We start from the raw sequence: 7,851 nt of genomic DNA, 5'->3' as shown, positions 1-7,851 counted from the left end.
AGAGACTAACAAATTTATTTGAGCATAAGCTTTCGTGAGCTTCCTCTTCCACACACCCTGGATTCCAGTAGGGGGAGGGGGTCACAGAGAGCACAGGAGAGACAGGCATTCTGCTCTCCGTTCCTCTGCCTGAGCCACTGGGAGCAGTAATTATAGGAAAATCCTTCTAAGCCCCGAGTAACCATGGAGCATTCTCAGTCTCTGTGGGGACAGTGAATGAAGAATCTAGTTACAATAGGAGCTGTGAGAGGCTCGAGCAAGCTCAGTGAGGACAGAATTTTCAGAGATTTTTAGCTGTTAAACTCTAGCAAGTATCTACTGAGCATGTGCTAACTGATTTCTCAAAGCCTTATAACTGGACTACATTTGGGCAGATTTTCACAGTGATGGCAAAAGGCTCATCCTGGACACAAAGGCCACTGCCCTGCCAAATTTCATGTCTGCTCCAAAGCATGAGAGCGGTAGAGTTTATCAAAGAAAACAACACAAGATTTTTAACCTGTGTAAAACAATGATTTTTTCCCTGGCCTTGTTCTTGGAAATGGCTCAAATGTTCTGGCTGAAATTTTCCAGAAAAAATTCAGCCTGAGGCAGACACTCAGCCTGGAAAACTTAAGCCCAAACAGTTGATGTCTGGCAAAGGTATAAGCAACTGAAAACTGGGTCTTATCAAGGGAAGTGTCCGGCAACCTTAATAGCAGGAAGTGCTACTAGCCTCACCTGTCCTAATTACATTTGTGGTCCAGACAAGCCACTTAACTAGTCTACCTTAGTTTCGCCACATGATAAACACCTGTCAAATGGGCCCAATTACCCATATACAGACTACTACCATGGAATTTCCACCAGACTGTACTCTTTGCGTAAAGGTGTGTGAGTGCATGTGTGTTTGTGGCATGTTTCCCCCTGCCCCCTGTCATGAATAGCATGTTGAACCTCTTCCCCTCCCCCCATCCTACAAATGTCAGATGCACATCCATCATGCCTGAAGCCATGTGCCTCTGTACGTCCTTCCAGGTTCCTGTGGTGTCTTGCCAGCACAGTCATATTGTCAGATGATCACAAACCAGCTGCTGCCCTTGATATCTCCCCCTTACTCCTCACAGTGTGGAGGGGGAAACTGGGCAAAGTGATGAAATAATTCAGCATTACTTTACCCAGCACAAGTTCCACAGATTTCAAGACAGGGGAAACCAAGCGCTGCACCCAGCAATGGCCATCTCAGAGCACAGAGCCCAAATGCTGCAGCATATCCATAAAGAGAGTTCTGCAGGGTTCAGGAACAAGGGTGAAGAATGCCTTCAAGAAATCCCTTCCACTTCTGTTCCCATCCCAGATAAACTGAGATTTCACACATGGAGACAAACTTACACATCAATAGGTTGTTATGAAGATATATTAGTTAATGTTTGTACACATCCTTCAATTATGTAAGAGCTAAGTATAATTCTTTACAAAAAGACCAGAAGAAAATATATATCTGCCCATTGAAATGTAAACACTCAAGATTTAGAAGGGATGTCAATGTGAGTGGCAGCTCAGCACTTCTGAGAATCAGATCACTTTTATATACATTAAATCTAGGCATCAACATTTTTGGCTATGGTGAATAAACTATGCATTTCAGTCTTCCATTTTCTTTCTTAACTACTGCTACATATTTCTGAGATTATGTTTTAAGTCTCTCTCCACTTTTATCCCAGATCATTTTCTTGAGCAGCAAGACTTTATATGCAATTTTCCAAGAATACCTTTTTTTTTGCTACCATTTTTCTCCTTTTAAAGTGCAGTTGTGCACTGAAACGTGACTTTAAAAGACAGGCATTGTGCGTTTGTATATTTATTGTCTCTGAATGCACTTGCATATCAAATGTACTCAGTAGAATTTTTGTCTTAACTGCCAACTCAATCTGGGCTCTGAAAATCAAGCTAGGTACATTCTCTCATGGGATATCATCAATAATAATCAGTTATTCTTTCAGTTACACCCATGCAGAAGTACTGTCATCACACTGCTCCTTCACTGATGTCTGCGCAACCCCATTATTAATCTCATTATCTGACTGGTCCTGTCACTGGAATTTCGTAAACAATTCTGCTGCTTTTGCACAAAGAGAATAGAACCAACTTCCCTCTCTCTTAGCTGTGGTGGCTGTGCAGGGCTAACAAGAATAAAAACCCAGGCCTTGTCTACACTACACATGCTCTGCCAGCAGACCTCCCCAAGCCTAGATGTAGCTTATGCCAACAGGAGTTTTTCTTTCAAATGACATTAGCTATGCCAACAGTTGACATAGCTGCATCTACACTGGGGATTTTGCTAGTTATATTGACTGGAAGTGGGGGGTTTTTCACACCGCACTGACATAGCTATGCTAAAAAACCTTCTAGTGTAGACTTGGCCTTATTTTTGTCACTAAAGACAGCAGATATTATGCTGAATGCACACAGGAGACAGATTGATGACTTGATTGGTGACTCCAGGCTTGTCCTCACTGCAGGGTTAACTCCAGTTATCACTTGAGGATTGCCCGACTTGAGTCTCATCCATACACAAAAACACTTAACTCCTGGGTGATGGCAGTTTTTTTACTCAAGTTGGCTGGCTAGTCAGTGGGTATTATAGGCTATGGCTCATGTTAACACATTTCATCACCTGCTAACACAGACATCTGTGTAGCTCAGGTGTTATTCGGCTAATTTGAGAGGAGTTATTTTATCTACATAGAGTAAACATTGCATGACAGAAGGTGCCAGTTTTGCATAGTCATGTTTCAGACTAGATCCACACTCTTAAATTGCCTGAGATTCTTGTTTGGCTATATCTTTGATTTTCCAGATCTCTTTAAATCCATACTCCCCTCTGTATTGTATTAACTGACCCACCACAATTCAGGCTCTTTCCAAACATGCACATGGCTGCCTAATGTCTCCTGCAGCTCATTGTATTCAGGGTGAACAAGATAGACTCCCCCTACAGAAGCCTCTTGAGCATACCGCTTGTCACCATCTTACCACTTATATCACCCTCTGGTCTCTATTATCAACACTTTTTGTTTCAGGTAAGCAGAGCTGGTAGGTTGAAAAATGAAGAGAGGAAATATAAAGAGTCATAAAAGTTATCAGAATTTCTCCCCCTCTCCCCCACCTCCCCGTTTTTGAAATTTCCCCCACTCAGGTACACACACAAATAAAAAGGCAAGGGGAGAGGATGAAAATGTCATGAAGAATTTCAAAGACCACTTTTTTCTATTTTTCATCAAGATTTTCTGTGCAGCTCTACAGTGGAGGATTTCTCAATCCATATATACCAATAACCTTATTGATTGCTGTATCATACTGCATGAAGGACCAAGCTTTCAAGTTTCACACAGTGAACTCAGTTTAGTTATCTTTGTCAGGTCAGATCCCGACAAACAGAACAAACATCATGCAAGTAGTCTTATGTATTGAGTCAGATCATGGACTGAATGGACGTAATTTATACTTTGCAGCCAGCTGCATGATTTCTTCTTTATTTATAACCTTGAGGGGAAAATGTTCACAGATACTTTAGATGCGAATGCAGACACCTGTGATTTTAATTTGCAACTAATATAGCATGCTTGCATATTTATGTATTTCTAACACACCCATCATGTTAATAACACGGTGCCATACACTTAATTAAGAATATCATTTCCATCTGAAAAGGACTATACTCTTCTTTGTTTTAAACTGCTTTCTTAAATGAGTTTATTTCTGTATGCAATAGGAGAAATATCAGGTCATCCTGCAGTCATTGTTGAAGGCGGGATTGTACAGAGAGAAACTTACATAGACAGGTGGCCTGTCTAAATTAGCAACATTTGCATGAGTTTAATTACGTTGATGTAGTTATAGTACTTTGAGGTGAACCCTTACCACAGACACACAAACCCATGCAAAATGATGCTTGCACCAATGTGATTTACCTTATTAAAGGCTTGTGTAGATTAGGGACATTCGAACAAGTATAACTACATTTGCCCTTGTGCAAATTTCTCTAAGCTAGACAAGCCCTTGGGATCATCATCCTGAGCCCTGGTGGTGGGGAACCCTACAGCAAGGACTTTCCAGCCAGCTGTCAACTGAAAATTGTTCAGACAACTATAACTGTTGAAAGAAAAGGAGTACTTGTGGCACCTTAAAGACTAACAAATTTATTAGAGCATAAGCTTTCGTGAGCTACAGCTCACTTCTCACGAAAGCTTATGCTCTAATAAATTTGTTAGTCTTTAAGGTGCCACAAGTACTCTTTTTCTTTTTGCGAATACAGACTAACACGGCTACTACTCTATAACTGTTGAGTTTGCTGTTGTCTCTCATCCTTGACGCTGTCACCATTTTCAATTTTATGTCAAAAGAGGAGTAGAGTGAATAAAGGAAATCTAGACTGAGTCACCATTACATCAAAGAGCCCAATCTTGAATTGTTTGGGCATTCAAAACTCCAGTTTTACAAGGAATGGAGGCTAGGGCCCAGGAGTCCCTCCAATAGGCCAAGTTTAAACTTGTTTGTTTTCTGCATTTGTTACTAATCATATTAGAAAATATTGATAAAAATTGTAAAGCAGAAGCATCTCATATTTGCCCATGGTTTGCAATTGGAAATAACATGTTAGCCATCAGTAAATGTAACCTGAAACTAATGCAGATCACGTTATACTAGTTATACTTCTGTATGCAGCCTTAGGCATATGGCTATCTGACAGCTGCACCCCTTGCGTGTGTGAGATCCAACCATTTCTTAAGCCATTGATGAAATTATCACCAGAAGAAAAACTCTTGTAACAGGTTGAGTTAACAGAAATAAATGAGGTTCAAGACAGCACCTCAGACACTATTCTGGTGTCACTAGCTGTTCTCATGGAGGACTGATGGAGAGAGGGAAAGTTTGAAGACATAAAATTCCATGGAAGATGATAATTAATAAAGGAAGAACACCTACTTACATTTCTAAGTGTGGGGTAAACTAAAAGACTGTAAACCAGTGGTGGGCAACCTGCGGCCTGTGGGTGGCCCAGCAGGGTAATCTGATTGCAGGCCGCGAGACATTTTGCTGATGTTGACCGTTCGCAGGCACAGCCCCCCGCAGCTCCCAGTGGCTGCGATTTGCCATTCCCAGCCAATGGGAGCTGCAGGAAGTGGCGGGCCGCAGGAACCTGCTGGCCACCGCTTTCCACAGCTACCATTGGCCAAAAATGGCAAACCGCAGCCCGTGGGAGCTGCGCTGGTCCGTGCCTGCGGACAGTCAACATCAGAAAAATGTCTCGTGGCCCACAATCAGATTACCCTGCTGGGCTACATGCAGCCTGCGGGTTGCCCACCACTGCCGTAAACCCAAATAATAATCCATTCATCATTCCCGTGTAGTAGATAATTTCTACAAGAAATGCTTGAAAAATGTTTTGTTTTCATATTTCAACAAAATTTTGAAAATAGCTGGCTCCTCCCAACTATTATCTTCATTTAGGGGATGGGAGAAGGAGGATGGTTTGTGGTGAAGCAGAAGAGAGTCAGAAGGTCTGGATTTTACACTTGGCTGTGCCACTGACATCCTGTGTGACAATGAGCAAGTCACCATAGGTCTACACACAGCACAGTAAGCCCTGGTCAGTGGGATTCAGGTTTGTTGACTTAATGTTTTTAAGTCCATGCTTGAGTGGACACACTAACACTACTCTGTAAACTTGGGTATATCATTGCTGGGTCTGGGTTTCACAGCTGTGCTAGGTTTCAGAGTAGCAGCCGTGTTAGTCTGTATTCGCAAAAAGAAAAGGAGTACTTGTGGCACCTTAGAGACTAACAAATTTATTAGAGCATAAGCTTTCGTGAGCTACAGCTCACGCATCCGATGAAGTGAGCTGTAGCTCACGAAAGCTTATGCTCTAATAAATTTGTTAGTCTCTAAGGTGCCACAAGTACTCCTTTTCTTACAGCTGTGCTAATGTGTCTGTACTGTACTACACAGACCTTCTGACTTGAGTCTGAAGCTTGACCTACGTTCACACTTCAAAATGACAGTGGGGCTTGTGCTCTGACCCACTACCCTTGCAGGATCCTAGGACCCAAGACATGAATACTTGCGGAGCTGACTTAGACTAATTTGTGTGTGGACAGAAAGGGGCTTGGGCTCAAACCTGAGTCAGAGCCCAGCTTGCGTGCAGTGTAGCCATACTGCTCTCTCTATGCCCCCCACCCCATCTGTAAAACCATGTTAATAGTAGGGCTGTAAATGAATTGCAGTTAACTCAAGCTATTAATACAAAACAAATTAACTAGATTTGAAAAAGTCACAATTAATTGCAGTTTTAATCACACTGTTAAACAATAATAGAATACCAATTTAAATTCATTATAAATATTTTGGGATGTTTTTCTACATTTTCAAATATATTGATTTAAATTACAACACAGAATACAAAGTACAGAGTGCTCACTCTATATTATTATTTTTGATTACAAATATTTGCACTGTAAAAAAGATAAACAAAAGAAATAGTATTCTTCAGTTCACCTCATACAAGTACTATAATACAATCTCTTTATCAGGAAAGTACAATTTACACATTTAGAATTTTTTTTTGTACATAACTTCACTCAAAACAATGTAAAACTTTAGAGCCTACAAGTCCACTCAGTCCTACTTCTTGTGTTCAGCCAATCGCTAAGACAAACAAGTTTGTTTACATTTAGGGGAGATAATGCTGCCTGCTTCTTATTTACATTACCTGCAAGTTAGAAGGGCGTTCACATGGCACTGTTGTAGATAGTGTTGCAAGGTATTTACGTGCCAGATATAATAATTTTATTAAGATAGTGCTGAAGTAAAAAGAAAATGGTACAGAGTTTAGGCATAGAAGTTTGTGGTTATCAGGGAATAAGGTACAGATTATCAAGGGGTGCGAAATTCAGTTTAGGAGCGGGTGGCGTAAGAAATACATAATCGGCAATCTCCCCGATTGGGGGTAAAAGTTTAACGGGTCAAAGTGCAGACATCGAGATATGGGGGTCTGTTGTCCATATAATGACTATGTTCATTGTGGAGTATAATGAGCGGAAACGATGATGAGGATGGATCCACCCTCGTTTGGTGGGATTTCATTGGTATGCCCCTTCATGCTTCGGCCACCATTCCAGAGGGCACGCTTCCAGGCTGAATTTAAATTGCTATTCTATTATTGTTCAACACTGCGATTAATCGCAGCTACTTTCTTTCATCTCATGATTGATTGCGATTATTGTTTATAATCGTTTGACAGCCCTAGTTAATAGCACTCCTCTACCTGATGGGGTGTGCTGTGTGGAGAACCGCACTGAAGATTGTGCGATAAGCACAGAGACCACAGGGATGCCTCAGACAGATGTTGGTAAAGTCCTTTCAGTTCTTTGGGAGGACTGTGCTATAGACAGGGTTTACAGCGCGGAAAGGAAATGCACAAGGATTCAGTGACTAGCTCCGGACCACCCAGCGAGTCGCTGGCTAAACGGGGACTGAGGGCTCTGGAATTCCTCGTCCACCAGCCATCCGTGCAGACCACGCTCCTTCTTCGGGAGCCACGGCCTGGCAGCGGAGCCGCAGGGTTACGCTCTGGGAGCCTGACCGGGCTTATGTAACCACCTCAGGACCATGTGGTGGGTACTACACCCAGACTCCACCTTCCGCCGCTGCCTGCCCCTCCCCCCCCCCCCCCCCCAGCGCACAGACACGAGGAGGAGGGGAAAAAACAGAAGGGTGGAAAGGAGGGAGCTGACTCAGACCCAGCCTCCTCCTCCTCCTCCAGCTGCTGGCTGGGGCTTTTGTTTTCTTCCCAGCTCGCTAGCCCCCACA

This window comes from Dermochelys coriacea, chromosome 2, assembly GCF_009764565.3.
Source record: "Dermochelys coriacea isolate rDerCor1 chromosome 2, rDerCor1.pri.v4, whole genome shotgun sequence".
Lineage (NCBI taxonomy): Eukaryota > Metazoa > Chordata > Testudines > Dermochelyidae > Dermochelys > Dermochelys coriacea.
The sequence above is the reverse complement of the archived record's forward strand: the minus strand, read 5'-3'. Positions refer to the sequence as shown.